This window comes from Accipiter gentilis, chromosome 28 (assembly GCF_929443795.1).
Source record: "Accipiter gentilis chromosome 28, bAccGen1.1, whole genome shotgun sequence".
Lineage (NCBI taxonomy): Eukaryota > Metazoa > Chordata > Aves > Accipitriformes > Accipitridae > Astur > Astur gentilis.
In genome coordinates, this window is record NC_064907.1 from 6,957,830 (window position 1) to 6,971,043 (window position 13,214).

General features: G+C 37.5%; 1 protein-coding gene across 5 annotated transcripts in view; it reads left to right on the forward strand.

Moving 5' to 3' along the window:
- Positions 1-13,214, forward strand: part of AKT3 (AKT serine/threonine kinase 3) — a 161,910-nt gene that overhangs the window by 59,824 nt on the left and 88,872 nt on the right. The window contains exon 3 of one of the 5 annotated variants that reach the window (XM_049831404.1): positions 9,278-9,353. The exons of the other annotated variants lie outside the window; for them this stretch is intronic. The gene's annotated coding sequence lies outside the window, so the exon portion shown is untranslated. The remainder of the gene's footprint in view (positions 1-9,277; positions 9,354-13,214) is intronic. 5 annotated transcript variants of the gene reach the window in all.

A 13,214-nucleotide genomic window follows, 5' to 3' on the forward strand; every position in this document is an offset into this window, starting at 1 on the left:
GCTGTGTAGGTTCCATGAAAGGCTGAATGAGAGAATAGAAAGACACTTGAATACATAATTTTAATAAGAATAAAAAATAATGTAGAGGTGCTTTGTATGTATTTTGTATTCATTAAACAGAAGGAAGCATGTGCATTCTGACCAAATAAGTTTTTTAAACATTCACTTGGAGCATATTAGAATGAATAGCTGTCTACAAGCAAGACTTTTCACTGCCCATTGTTGGTAAAACTAGAAGTAGAGTTCTTGTTCTTAAAAATAAATCTTGTTAGTTCCTGGGGGGACATTTCTGTAAAAAAGGGAAATCCTGAACATTGAAGGCTTACTATTTTTATGGTGCTATTTTGGCAATTTTCCTTGTTTTCCTATTCATGATAAGTGACCTGACATTTGTAGGGCTGTTATTTAATGCAAACATCATCTTATAACTGGTGGCACTTTAACGATAAGTATGGACTTACCATAGTGCATATTGAACTGGGAGGATAGTAAACTTTAAACAGGAGGCTAGAACCTTAGCTTAACTTGAGTATACAGATTGCAACCAACACAATACTGAACAGGTACAGGAAAAAAATACCAAAGTGTAGGAAAACAGCTAATTATAGTAATTGCAGCTGGTTTCAAAGTACTTCTAACAGTTTGTGCATAATGCTTACTTGAAAGCATCAAATGGGCGCTAGTTGTGAAATAGAACACCTGTTTGTTGTTGAGCATGTGTTTATGCAGATGATTTTTGTTGTCAAAGCACCTTGATGTAGAGTAGTCCTGTTTACATTTACATTCTCCCCAAAGGATTAACAGTGTTCTCTCAATAAATTTGCAGTCTATTCTCCTCTCAAAGGCTGCTGTTTGGAGGGTGGTGTGAACGAGGCAACAAGTGCTTGCTAATCACTTGAATATACATAATTAGCGACAGTCTGGTGCACTGGAGTCTTTGTACAACCATAACAATACTGATTGGCAGCAGCAGATAACAATAGTCTGGCAAGGTGCTATTTGTTGAATATTTGAAGATGTTTTTCTTTTATATTTGCAGTGGGCATTTTGAGTTAATTATGCCATTATTCTGGAACACTCTTACTATGTTGTGTTAATGTCAGAGTTAAAGATCGGTCATGTGGCCTGTTGTACACAAAGGAATAAGACCTTTAGTAAATCCTTTGCTTCTTTTGAGACTAAGCTGGATTCTTTTTTTCTTCCTTCATAATTTTGAGACTAAGATGGATTCCATTTTTTTTTTTTTGCCTTTCTATTTTTATGTAACACAAAGTCAAACTGGAAGGTACGTCTAGAAATTTGGAAGATGAATGTGTGTGATGGTACTCTTGTATTCTGCAGTCATCAGTTTTACAACTGGCTCTATTTGACTGGTTCAGTACTTTAGAAAACACATACAAAATCACTGATGATAAAATTTACGGATAACATAGCCTGTAATGTAGTAACACTGAGAAAATTATCTGGATTGCTTTTTGTGTTTTTTATCTTCAAACAAAATGTGTTTTAATATAGCAAAATGTTTAGCATCAATTTAACTTAAGGGAAACTACTAGAACAAGTAGGCTACTGATGAAGATCTAGAAAATGAAATGAGTCGCTGTGGATTTGGCAAGGTTAAGCCATATCAAACTTCAAATTTTCTTTATATTGACAAGGTAGCAGTCTTTGTGTGTATAGGAGAGAAGCTTTGGATGTTGTATCTTGGATTTAGTCAAGCTTCTGATATCCTGTGAATAACATTTTCATAAGGAAACAAGACACATAGATGAAACAACTATGAGGTTTGTTTCTAAGAGTAGAACTGTTAGAAAACTGTGCTGAGTAATTATTAAAGGTTTGGTATCAAAATGGAAGTAAATATGGGGTAGAATTTTGTTAGGTTCTTTCCTGACTTCTGCTTAGGCAGTACTTTGACTGATGAGGTGACTAATGGAAAAGAGAATGGTTATTAATGTTTGGAGGTGTCTCCAAAATAAAAGGTGTGCTGGAGGATGGGATTAGAATTCAGCATGGGATCAGTAATGTAGAGATGTGGGGTGTGAGGAGCTGGAAGCTGTTCAAGGGGAGCAAGTTTGATGTGCACTCTAGAACAATCTAGTTTACAAAGAAATGAATGGAGAACGAGTGGCTAGGTAAGCAACTCTTCAGAAAAACGTCCAGTAGCTACCCTGGGTCACAAACTGGATACTGAAGAAGGCAAACACAGGCATGCATAAACAGTAATAAAGCCTGTAAGATGCATCTTTCTGCTCCATTGAGCACTTAAGGTCTTAGCTGGACAACTCCATCCATTTCTGGGTGCTGCCGTTCAGGATTATAAAGACGATAAACAGACACCAGCAATGAGAGTGATAAGTGATTTAGGGAGTGTGACCTGTGAGTATAGGTTGAATGAATTGCAATTACTGAGGCTAAATAAGAAAAGAGAAGTGATAATATAATCTGTTCTTCATGTGTACAGCAGTGGAGAAGAAATTATCATTTTAAATTGTTGCAAGGCAGTTGGCTTACAAACTGGGAGAACTTTTTTCAAATAAGCATAACATAAGAAATAGCCTACTGAGTTGTACCCGTGGCACATCTAGCCCAATATTCTGTCTGCAGCAGTGGCAGAGGAGATTAGGGAGTTTAGGGAGAGCTCACAAGCTTGGCTGTTTTCTTGCCTTTCATTCCCCTTGCTTCCCCAGTGTTAAGAACTGTTGTATTAGTAAAGTTAGATGCTATATCTCTCTGTGATCCTTCTAGTGTCTATTTATGGACCTGTTTCACCAAGTGCCCTAACTATTGTATTGTGGTATTTGGTGAGCAGCATTTCTGCACTTACCTACTGCCTTTGTGATTTTGTAAACCTCAGCCTTCTCCTCTCCAAACTAAAGAGCCTCTGTCTTTTCATCCTCTCTTAGAAAAGACGGTTGCTCAATCCTGTGGATCATTTTGGTTGTCCTTCTCTGTATTTTCTCATAATACCACTATATTGTTCCTGAGATGTGGAGAGAAGACTGTGCAGGGTAATGAAGATGTGGGTACAGCAGTGGTTTTTTTATCAGCAAAATGACGTTCTCTTGTTCTCGGTATCCTTTCTGACATGCCCAACATTTTGTCACCCTTTTTTGGCTGCTGCTGTGCATGAACTCACACTTTCATAGACCTGTCAGTGGTGTATCCAGGACTCAGCTAAACTATAATTTGTGGTTCTGAGGTAAACTTTGTGAGGCATAGTTTAGATTATTTTTTTTCCTAGATACATTACCTCACATTTATGTACCTGATGTTCATTTGTCATCTTTGCTCATTCAATTTTGTGAAATCCTTCTGTTTTTCCATGCCATAGACATGGCACTTGACTATCCACTACAGTGTAGCATCATCTGTAAGCTGTAAGATTTAATGGATCACACCACTGTGCAGGTCATTGATGAAGATATCATGTAAAAATGATGCCAGCGTGGATCTCTGAGGGACGTCCTAACTCTCTTATGCTGAAAAGTGACCATCAGGCCTTATGTTTGTTTCCTCTTATCCAGCTGTCAGATTGTAGAACCTCTTCTCCAATCCTATGGCAACTTAATTTATTCAGTTGTATTTGGGGAGGAACCTTGACGAACACATTATGTCTACTGGATGCCCTTTGCCCTTATGTTTATTGCTCCCCTTGTAGAACTTCATCAGGTTAGTGAGGCAGCTCCCTTCACAGCTCTTTCCCAGCAGATCCATGTTGTCTCATGTGCTCTGTGATCTTACTTATTATAGACCCTAGTGACTTACTGGAAGCAGAAGTCGGACTCGCAGGTAGTTTCTGGGATCCTTTCTAGAGTCTCTTTTTGTTTGAAGTTGTGTTGGCAATCCATAAGTCTTCTGGGCATGTGGCCATTTGTAGTGATGGGTTTTACTCCTTGGCCAGCACCTCCTGTGCTTTGACGTTTTAATTCCTTCAACACTCCTGGCTGACTGTCATCCAGTCTTGGTGACTTACTGACATCTAATAATTCCTACATGTTTACATTAAATAATCTGTCTTTCACTTGTCTACTATAGGGAATGGTCTGGGTTTGGGCATCTTTCCAGTATGTTCAGCAATAAAGACCAGGGCAAATAATTCATAGTGCTTCTCTGCTGTGGCCTTATTATCCTTGAGTTCCCTTTCTGTGCTTTTGTAATTGAGCAGTCCCACTGATTTCTCGTCTGGCTTCCTGGTTTTGGTGATGAACATCATTTGCAAGAAACTCTTCAAATTCTTTTCTACCTCTCTTAAATTTGTGTGTTTACATTGTCCTGACATATTTTATCTTCTTTCCTTTTTCCCCTTATTTTTTGGGCAAGCTTTTCATTCTTAATACTGACCTTTTCCCTATAATCACCTTTAACTTTTCCACTAAGATGTCCAGGTAGATTTTGGCAAGGGGGGAGGGAGAGGAAGGGAGAAATACTTTATTTTCTTTTAGAATTGTGGCAGCCATTTTTTCTGGCCTTACAGTATTTTCAGTGTCTTCTCCCTGTTTGTAAGGTCTTTTGAGCTGGTCTTTTGCCTTTTTTTTTTTTTTTTTTACTCTTTTTTCTTATTTTTACCTATATTTTTCTGTTGATGTTGAATATTTGCATATCAGATTTACTTGGGCAGCTTTCTTCCATTCCAGAGCTAAGCCTACTCATGAAGCATTCGGATAGATTCCTGGGAGATGGAGAAATCTTCCACTGGAGAAGTAGTATTATTATTTTAAATAATAAGTTAATAGTAGTTAAAAGTAATAATAGTTTCCATCTTATCTGCGGGTCCAGGGGGATCTGTGGAATGCTTTGGGAGAGTCTACAAAAGGTTACTGAAAAAACCCCCAGCTAACGTGTCCGGTGTGTAGGACACAGCACTTCTCTTGGTATTTAGGACTCCATGTTTCTGCTGGAAAACGTTAGGGTTCCATGAACTGTGAAAAATTTTGTGTCCTGGTTTCAGCTGGGGTAGAGTTAATTGTCTTCCTAGTAGCTGGTATAGTGCTATGTTTTTGAGTTAGGTATGAGAAGAATGTTGATAACACCAATGTTTTCAGTTGTTGCTAAGTAATGTTTAGTCTAAAGTCAAGGATTTTTAAGCTTCTCATGCCCAGCCAGCGAGAAAGCTGGAGGGGCACAAGAAGCTGGGAGGGGACACAGCCAGGAGAGCTGACCCAAACTGGTCAAAGGGGTATTCCATACCATGTGACATTGTGTCTAGTATATAAACTGGGGGGAAAAGAGAATGGTTATTAATGTTTGGAGGTGTCTCCAAAATAAAAGGTGTGCTGGAGGATGGGATTAGAATCCAGCATGGGATCAGTAATGTAGAGATGTGGTGTGTGAGGAGCTGGAAGTTGTTTGAGGGGAGCAAGTTTGATGTGCACTCCAGAACAATCTAGTTCTAGGGGGCAGGGAGATCGCTGTTGGAGACCTAACTGGGCATCAGTCGGTGAGTGGTGAGCAATTGCATTGTGCATCACTTGTATATTCTAATCCTCTTATTATTACTATTGTTATTTTATTAGTGTTTTCGTTATTAGTTTCCTCTTTCCTGTTCTATTAAACCGTTCTTATCTCTACCCACGAGTTTTACCTTTTTCCTTCTAATTTTCTCCCCCACCCCACTGGGTGGGGGAGAAGTGAGTGAGTGGCTGCGTGATGCTTAGCTGCTGGCTGGGGTTAAACCATTCCATTTTGAAACCCATTGAGTTAAATAAAATCTTTGTGTTCTTCAGTGCTTGTAATTCCTGAGAGTTCCTAGTCAAGTTCTGCAGAAAATGGTTTCCTTGAAGCCTCTCAAGATGCGTAGTAAGAATACAGAGAAGTAAATTAGCACAGGGAGATGGGAATTATGAGTTCCATTCCAGTTTCTCTTTTAATATTTAATATTAAAATGAATATTTACATCCTGGAGAAATAGAGAAGAAAAATGATAATATTTTCAGTGTTGGAGAGAATGACTTTAGAACATGAGATTGGGGGAACCTGTGTCGATGTTGAGGGGTATGGGATTGCCTTGCCATGAGAAAGAACCTTAATGGGGAAACATAAAGAGCCCTTTAATGTAGCACCATAAGGAGTAATGGAGCTCTATGACTGAATGTTGAATCCAGATGTATTCAGAACCAAGATGAGAGTGACTAAGAGAAAGATTGAAAAATACTAAGGAGAGCATCTTGAGACCCTCAAAACAAGACAGAGCACATTTTGGAAGATAAGCGCTAAAAAACAAATAGTTTTTTACCAGTATATGCATGAACGGGGGAAAATTCTGTGGCCTGTTTCCTTGAAGAGGTCATACTGAAATGATGAGATGTTCTTTTTTTGTCTTAAAATTTATGTTACCATGAATAAACATCACAAAACATCCTATACAGATTGCACACGAGATACTCAGATTAGCAATGAAATGTAAACTCGTGGAGAATTTGTCCAGGATTTGCTCAGTGTTACTCAAATGAAACAGTAAAAATCCAGTTGCTCTTTGCTGAGGTCCCGGCTGACATGCTGTTTGAGAAACATAGTATCAATATTAAAAGATAAAATTACTGTAGTTCCTAGTGTGTTTCATTGTCCTTCTTAGCTGGGTACTGCTGTTGCCACCATTTTGGCACTTCTGTACTCAATGTCATGGAGAGTAAGAGCTCTCTTACTGAATGTGGAGTGTCCACATACTTCCTTTGCTGTGTATTTGTGTTTTCTCATTGTACTAAGTTAAGCCCATTAGTCCTTTACACTTTTCTGTGTGAAGGTACTGATTCATGGTAATCAAGTAATTTCTTAATATTGTTTTGACATGTTAAGTAAATGGAGTTGTTTAAAGACATTGTAAAGGCACTTTCTCTAGCGAGTGGAGTGTTGCTTGGTTAAGAATAAAAATGTGTTTGAGGTAGCACAAATACAAACTTAAAGAGAGAGAGCTAACAGTATTGTGTAAGTCACTGTTAAGTTTCCTCCTTAAATGAAGGCAGGAGTGTTACTATTTCTGCACTTGCACCTAAAGAGCAAATGCGCATGAAGGATGCAACCAGGCAGCGCGACCACCCTTTTAGAAACAGAGGCTTCAACAAGAAGCTGGATGTTGTCTGCTGTGGGGCTTGTACAATCAACAATAGATACACATACAGCCCTCCCACTTGTTACTCACATAATCAGATCCTTTAAACAGATGCCCAGTGTGTCAGGGAGAGACGGAAGTTTTGAAAACAGCATCCAGAGGACGTTTTCTTTTTATGCCTAATCAGATCTAATGGTATGCTGCTAATGAAGGAGGAGGTTCAGATAGACCCTGCCTGGAACATACCCCCTTGCCACCTTGGGATGAATTTAGCGAGAATATGACTTGCCAGCCGATGGGGTCAGTTATCTGATCTTGCAGGAAACTGCCCTATTCCTGCCCTTCTCCACCCCCTGCTCTTTTTTTTTTTTTTTTTTTTTCTTCTTCTTTTCTTTTCTTTTCTTTTCTTTTCTTTTCTTTCTGTTGGACTAGTGAGCTGAACAAGTGGCAGATCAGACAAGGAAAAGCACTGGACTGCAGGACTGGAAGGAGGAGGAGGCGGCAGGGTTCCTCCTCAGCTGAATCAGCCAAGGTATAATGAAAAATTGCACCTGGAATTCTCTGAGGGGTTTTGTTGGAACTAGAGGAGTCTGAAAACAGACTTATTTCAGGAGAATGAGAAACTTGTAGAGGACTGGAGTGTTTCTATAGCTTACCGATCACTGATCCCTTGACCTTGCCTTATTCTGCCCCATATAGGGATAAAAAGTACATTAGAGAATGGCCAGATCTCTGGGAAGTGTTCCTCCCCTTAATCATCTTGGATTGTCTGAAGAGGGCTTGCTGTCTGTAACCAATAATCATGTCACTAAATTTCAGTCATTCCCTATCAAACTGTGATGTGTTGGTACAAGATCAAGCTGTCACTGAAAACTAAATAGTCTTGGTATAAAATTTAACTGAATTAAACTGTAGACATCCAGAAGAAAAGCTTTTGTTAAAACTGTTTCAGCTGTGCTGCTGATGCTTGCTATTCTTAATGTGCACACTTGGTAAACAAAAATATGGAAGACTTTTAGAGGAGATGAAAAATTTGTGTCTCTTCTCCCTGATGGGGAACTCAAATTCCCTGGGGAACGTCAGCATGGAAAAATGCATCAGCATCATAACAGGCATTCATCTGCAGCACGACCCCCGGAAGACAAAGCAGCGTTTTACCTCTCGGGATTAACAAACATGTGTCAGCTTTAGTACTGCTGTTTGGTAGTCAGGTGATAGACTGCCCATATGTCCTCATACCTCATTCTGGCATGAGATTTTTTTTTTTCTCCCTCTTTGGAATTTGAAATAAAAGCATAGCTTTATTCCGTTGTCATTTGTTCCAGTTCCTGTGTCACAGATATGAAATTTTAAAAGATGTTTTAAGAAGTTCTGTACCTGAATTTATTTTTCTCACTGTAAGTCTTTATTAGAAAGGCTTCTTTCTTTGTTTGGTTATCTTTACTGGGGACATAAAATGATTATAGAACGTAGATCACTTGCATCAAAAGAAACTTAAGTATATAAATAGTTATGCTGTAAATGCTCTAAATAGGAAGATGAATGTTTAAGAGTTCTTCAGGCACCTACACAGCTCAAATCCCTTCCCATAGTACAACATGGTCCTTTTGGTGGTGCCATGCTCCCAGATTGCACAGGGAAAAAGGAGGGAAGGAAAAGTTTTTTTTCAGACACTTACAACTTGCATCTAAGTGAACAAGTGTTCCTGTCTCTGGGATTTGGACCAGTGATGTGAGGATTTCTTATGTCAAGAAAAATTACATAGTAGTTGGTGTTTTGCAGTGGAGACAAATGGCAGATAATATGTGACTTTGAAATATCATGAAGTTAAAAAGTTTAATTTAAAAACAACTGCAAGCTTGGAGAAATTGTGTTTTCCATCTTGTAGCACTAATATCACTGGCACTTTAGTATTCTGAGGAAATAATCTGTAGTTCATTTTAAGCAAATTGGAAAGTGTGTTATACCAGTGTTACGTAAACATTGTTATTAAAGGCTGATGGAGGCATAAAGTATGGATTTCCCCTTGCTCTTAAATGGGTTTCTATATCCATTATAGATCAGATTCTTATGTTTCAGCTATTTAGATTTTACCTAACTTATTGTTTTTAAAGGGAGTTGCAACTATGATTCTTAAGGAATTCTGTAATTCATGAAAATAAAAACAAAAGACACAACTACCTCTAATAAATGTTTTGATTAAAATGGACATTTCTGAACCTTCTACAGACAATACCCGCTCAGATGTGACAGCATTTGTGACATCACCAGTACAGACTTTCACAAGGATTTTGAAGTCAGTGTTGTAAGTCAGTTTCCATTTTGTTTTTATTAATTAGAAAATTGTGCTGTTTACTTTCTAGATGGGAAAACATCCACTAAACAATATCAAATTTGTTAATTCAATAATAATGCAAATATATTTTTTGAAAATTACAGTTCCTTATTGGTCCCTATTATTTTGGTGTCACAAATGTTAAATATTTGGTGCCTGTTAATTACTGTATGTATAATCAGAATTTCAGAAAGGCCAGATGTAGGAGGGGATTATCAGTGTTTTCTCTTATATGAAATTTGACTCCTGCATTGAAAAAAAAACTTGTAGAATTTGCTGAGATCTGTTTGAGGTCGTCCTATAAGTTACCAGTTTGCTGTTTGCATCAAAACTATTTTGGAGGCTAAGTCATTAAAACCCTTTCAGTAATTCAGATTAGGAAAAAAAAGTATGCTCATAGCAGAGAAACCATAAAATGTGTGTCTGTTAGCAGAAAAACAGTAACAAAGCCATCCTGAGACTGGCTAGATATAATTATGTCTTATCCAGGTCAGTCATCTTTCCGTTTCATCTTGTGGCTGGAATTTTGGGGTCCATAATTTATAGCTCCATTTTAAAAGTTTCTAAAGTGACTGAAAATGAAGCAAAAATTCTTGCTAGTAAAATTGCAGGGCCGAGAATTTTGCATTTCTGCTTAGCAGTCAAGCTTTCTTTTAATTCAGAAGACTGGAAAAACTTGAAGAAAAAGGCTTTTTAACATCTCACTTGCCTGAATAATTATTGGAATTGTAATATAATAAAATAATGCAAGATAAAATACTGTAAAATATGTATGTTAAAATTGAACTGTATTATGATTCTTATGTGGGTGTTATGAGCAGTTTTATTCATTTTAAGGCAGTGAAATATTTTAGAAATACGTAGAATCCTGAGGATAAAAACTTGAGGTTTTTTTTTAAGCTTCTATTACTTTAATTATAGTCTGCAAATTTAAGAAAATACTGACCAAATTGTTCTTATCTTCATGGCACTGTTTCTAGTATGGGAAGTATTGCCGAGCTAACCCAAAATACCAGTTTATATTGGGATCTCAGAGTTGCTAAGATTTTTGTTAATATCATTAAATTGTAATAACTACTTCACAAATAGATGTCAAAGTATTGTATTTCTAGCTTTTTTCAAATTGTGAATTTTAAGTGATTTTTTCAATTATTTGCCAGAGTACAGAGATTTGTACATGTTCCTTATAGTTTACATATTTTTTATCTATAATTTCTGGGTACATGTGTGAAGAAAATGTTGTCAGAATATATTTGGACACGTATGTCAGAATATACTTTGCTTGTATAGAATGTGAAATCGTAGTAGGGAAATTCTTGGTTTAATATTGTGTCAGAACTATCGTGGCATTGTTGCTTAGAGATGCAGTTGATCTTGGAAATTTGAATCACTTGAACCTGATTTTCTAGCTTAACTGGAAAACAAGAATTGCAATCACAAAGTAGACCAGCAGTCTGATTAATCAGTAGTTAATCTTGCATGAAGTTCACGCTGATGCCCCCTTCTCCCTTGCATCTTTCTTGCCCTCAGCCAATTATTCCCTGTCTCTCCTTTGTGCTGATGCTAGCTGTACAGTGAGCTGAAATTGTTTTGATCTGGTCAAAACCTTTTGTCTTGGGGTGTGTTTTCAGTTAGATCATTTGTAGATCTGCTTCAGCTGCATGGATGCCAGTGCTGACCCAGTGGAGTGGGACATGGGATTCACTGCACACTTCCTTCACCAGTGTTCCTCACCTTCCCAAGTGCACTCTGCTGGTAGTAGATTGTATTTAAGGTGAACCAAATTGGCCAAGGACTGGGACTTTCATTCACCATCAGTACTCCCTGGCTAGTACCAGATTTGTGCCAGGACAAAAATGCATAGCAATTAAAGGAAGAACCTGCCTATGTTGAATGTTGACTCCAAGTTCCTGAATGCGAGATGTTAATTTTTTAAGAAAAAGTGCTCACACAAGTTTGGTGATGCCTTGCAGCGTTCAAGGGGAGGCTGCCTTTTTCTAAAGGTGCTAGTAGGTGTTGGATGCTGAATTGGTGGGAGAGTGGCTGGCATTGCCATGGTGCAAACCGCTGGTTGCGTGGTGATGTTACAGAATCCAGTTAGAACTGTAGGTGCCGAATGTTTGAAAATCTGTTCTTGAACTCTTCTGAAAATGTGTTCCTGTGAGATGACTGATACTCTACTATTGGCCACTTGTGTCATTAAATCCTTTTTTCGTAGTCCTTCCTTTGAAACCGAAGCCTAATCCAGTCTTTCTCTCCTCATTCTGCTTCTCTCTAACTCCAGTTTGGTGTTTGTTTTTTTTTTTTGGTGTGTGTGTTTTGTCTCTGAAGCCCTTCTGTTCTCTTGTAAATTTTTTTAAAAATATAATTAGCAAAACTGTAACTTATTTGTTTATCATGGAATAATAATATTTTCAGTGTTCCTAAATTTGTGTAACTTAAAAAATGATAATATTTTTCTTTCCCTCTTCTCAGTACTGCATACTTAAGCAAAGGTTAAATTGATTGTTCTTTAGTGGTTAATTTAAAATTAAACACAGTGTATGAGTATTTCAGGTTATTTCTGTATCTGTTTATTAATTCAAGTAAATCTTCACTGTATTTCATCTGGTGTTTCTCAGCTCACTGGGATAGTTTTGCCACTCTGAAATTCTTCACATTCTTAATAAACTTGAATAGCTTTACTGTGTTGCAGTATATGCAGTGGTGATCCCAGATCATTGTTGTATATATTAACTAAAAGTGTTCCTAACAGAGTACTATAGAGCATCACAGACTGAAATTTGACTATGTAATCCTATTTTGCTCTCTTCCTTTTACCGAGTTTCCTTTTTCTGTTCTGTTCCACCTCACAGCTTTTATCATCCACACAACTACTGTTTCCTTAAACTTATTAAAAGGTATTTAAAAGTTGAAATAAATTGTTTCAGTTAATCTTTATCCCTCTTATTTTCTTGACATTCTTAAAGCAATCCCGTATGTATGATGGGCATGATTTTTCTACTCAAAGAGAGTGCTGCCTTGTTTATCTTATGTCAATTTGCATTATTTAAGTGTGTGATTAAAAACAGAATTATAAGCAGTTTTCTTAGATTACCATCCGGCCAATTGACATTTTCAAGTGTGGTGGTTTTGTGTTTTTTTTTTTTTTTTAAAGCTTTTTTTTGGTTGTTCTGGGGGGTGTGGGGCATAATTCTCCATTTATAATCCTTCAGTTTAACTGTCATCATTGAAGGGTAGCTGGTTTTTGCCATTAGTTTTCACCTCACTTACAATCTCTTAGTAATTGTGGATGTATTCTGCCCAGTTCTGGGACCACTTCATACCTAGCACTCTGCTCCAATACCTCCTTTTTGATCTAGAGACACTGAAAGTATTTGTCTGTTACCTGAAGCAGATTTCAGTGTCGTCTTCTGATGTAAAGACCGATAGAAGGAAACCAGTCTGGTTCTTTGCAAGTACCATTATCCTCAGTGGCAGACTTCATTTTCTGTCTGGTTAATTTTTCACCAAATTTTTATCTTTTATTTCTCTTGACTTTTTTATTTCCATTGCTTGGAAGTTCACTTCTTATTTGCTGTAAGCAGTACTTCTAAGTTTTATTAATTTCGTCATTTAACTACAGTGTTTTCTTTATTTAAAGAAACCTACATTTTCCCAGCTCCACCCAACTGGTTCCTTATCTTCTGTGATTCCAGGGTGATTTGGTGGCATCAACAGTGTAAAAAGCTGGAATTATGTGGTAAAAAGCAAGCAGACCCTGAGGGTTGGAAGGTATATTTTCCAAATTTTGAAGGTCCTTATGAATGAAGCGTTTGGATTGCTAGCAAA